The sequence below is a fragment of the Oculina patagonica genome, chromosome 4, assembly GCF_052425735.1.
Source record: "Oculina patagonica isolate OP01 chromosome 4, crgOcupat, whole genome shotgun sequence".
NCBI lineage: Eukaryota > Metazoa > Cnidaria > Anthozoa > Scleractinia > Oculinidae > Oculina > Oculina patagonica.
This window is the reverse complement of record NC_135761.1, coordinates 10,308,284-10,311,087: the sequence shown is the minus strand read 5'-3', so window position 1 is coordinate 10,311,087 and position 2,804 is coordinate 10,308,284.

Genomic DNA, 2,804 nt, shown 5'->3' with positions numbered 1-2,804 from the left:
TGATGTCTTTTTCAGCCTCTATTAAATTTTAAAGGAAACTGCTAACTCAATCATTAGCTTGTGCTAGATGTTTCTCTTATCATAAAACTTCAGTTTAACCTTGAAAAATAACTTATCTGAAATGATGCACTGATAAAGATAAAACTTTCATTTTGTAAGTGTCTGACTGTGTTTTTTTTCTTGGATTTCACACAGGTTTTCCTGGGAAACACAGACAGGAATTCAGTTGTTTATAATCAGCTTGACCCGACCATTGAAGCTCGGTACATTCGAGTCCGTCCGACGCATTGGTACGGACACATATCCATGAGAATGGAGCTTTATACATGTTAGGGTATGTAAATATATGGCGCACTTTATTAATAAGTTATATTTTATTTTGTTAATGAGCAATAGGTCAAATGGTAATGGTCACAACAGTGGCCCATGCACACAGAACCAAAACTATAGCCTGTGTATATATCCACCTCTCATCGCTCCAGGCCATTTCTGCTGAAGTGATGAGAGGGGACTGGTTATCAAAACTGAGGAGACCGAGATTTTCATTGTCACTGTTACTTGTTCCCAGGCTTCGGTGGTGCTTGAGAGTTGGGCGCTGTTTGGTTTATATTCTACCTGTTTTTCGATACGCCGAACTACATCCCTTAATATAGACAAGTAAACATGTTTTTCAGTGCGTAAAGATCTAACAAAATGACGCATTTAATACCTCATACAACAAGTTGGTTTAATTAAACCCTAAGCTTGTGTGACGTTTATTACGCTCAGTCAGGACATGTAACCACGTTGTTAAATAGGCCATTTCTGAGATTCCCTTTGTCTCTGTTTTAAAACGAGTCTACGTGCGATACGATTTAAATGAAAATGAGTCTGTTTTGCATGAAACAGAGGCAAAGAGAAATTCGGAAATGGCCCTGCCTCCTCCACAGGCTTTTCCAAGGCTAATTGATTGAGCACGAATTCTGATAGAGAGTCGCGAGTGGGATGATTGGGAGCGAGCGCGAAGCGCAAGCGGCGGGTGATGGGAGGGGAATAAACAGAAAGGCCTTCCCTTTCCTTCCCGTGCCTCCCTTTTTCCCCGCTTTCCTCAATAATTAACCAGCATTTCTCCCAACGATCGCGAGCGACTGGGGACGAGGCAGGAAATGGCCTATTACCAAACGAGGAAATTACAGTTATTCATTACTTGTTGCTTTTTCCCCTGGAAACAATTCTTGCAATCTCTGTTTTCACTTTTGCAGATTGTCTAAGTGCTATCCAACTTCAACATCAAGAGGTGATGCTTGTAGCTTGTAAATAGCAAAGATAAAGCTCCTCTTCAACCTTATCCCCATGTTCTTTATGCACGCTGTGGCCAAGGAGCCTGGAGACAAGTTTTCATCATCATAGCTCTAAAAAACATTTTCGCTTTTATCTTAATGACGTACAATGCATTACTGCCAATAGTTGGCAAAGGTTATAGTACAGTGGAATCCCGAGAAACAAAACCTCTTCAAGAAGGTCTTCCAAAGGATCTACGAAAGAATGTTCGCGAAAGTTTCCGTTAATAGTAAAGATAATTCTTGTTCTCTCTAAAGTAATCCAAATTTATACATTGTTCCCTTGAAATGTTTCCTTGTTCCCAAAACCCCATGGACGGAGGCCCTCCTTTGTAAAGAATCATATTCATCAGCCTAGCTGATCTTAGTAACAATAAAATGTATATGGAACAGAAACCCGATATAAGGAAGCCCCTTGGCACCTCGTCATAACAATAATGGTTTGCAACTGTGTCAGTAATGTTAATAGCTACGTAATTTATGACATTTATCAACGAATAGCATGTTCTTTTTATAAATATGTAAGACTGAAGGACTAATGTCTCTGCGTTCAGAGATAAATGAGTCAGAAAGGAGCTCTTACAAGGACTCACGTGTACTGCTCGCTACCCTTCGAGAGAACAATAGAACAAACAAGAGGAACAATGCTCCTTACCCCCAAAACAATAGCAACGGCTACAATAGAGGAACAGTTGCACTACAAGCTTGCGAGAGCTGTTACACTACTGAAGATATTGCTTAAGATTGGAAATCGAATTTTAATGTTTATTAACTTTTAATTAACACCTTTCGCCAAAAAGCCTTTATTTTGAAGTGGGGAAAATCGAGTTTGCCTCCACTACAGGCTCGTGTAAGAACGGGAGTGTGAAGCGTGAAGTACAGGGGCTATTATTTAGGGGGAGGTAGACGTCGAATGAGGTATACGCGATACCAGTTCTCAACATGCCGTGTTTTAGCCAAAAGATAAACACATATTATATGTGCTCCGCTTATATCTGGAAATTATTTGAATAGAATTTAAAGATGGAATAAAAATTGAAAATAGAATGCAAGCAAGTCTTCGGCCTTTTTTTACGATGAACAAAGTTTCGGCTCAAGCCTTCTAATGATCTGTTCACGTTAATAGTTCGTTAAATAGTTTGTTGGGTAAATAAACCGCCGTCGCCAAGTGGTAAGCGCTTAGGGCGAATGTCTTTTAAAACGCCAGCTTTTCTGCGAGTGTTATACCACTAGTTTTATACTATCTTTATCTAATATGTGTGAAATTTAATGTGTAAACATTTAATAAAAAAAATAAAGTTAAAATGGCTGATTATGTTCTAAATGTTTTACTTGCCTGACAGTTACTTTACAAGCTGCTCCAACTAGAAATACTCAGTTAGCAACTTTCAAAAAGGGCATAAGTAAAACCGTTTATTTGGATTTTTCAAATCACAGTTTAGTAATACAGTATCTGGAATAGGGATAGTTTTCAGTTCTTTTTAT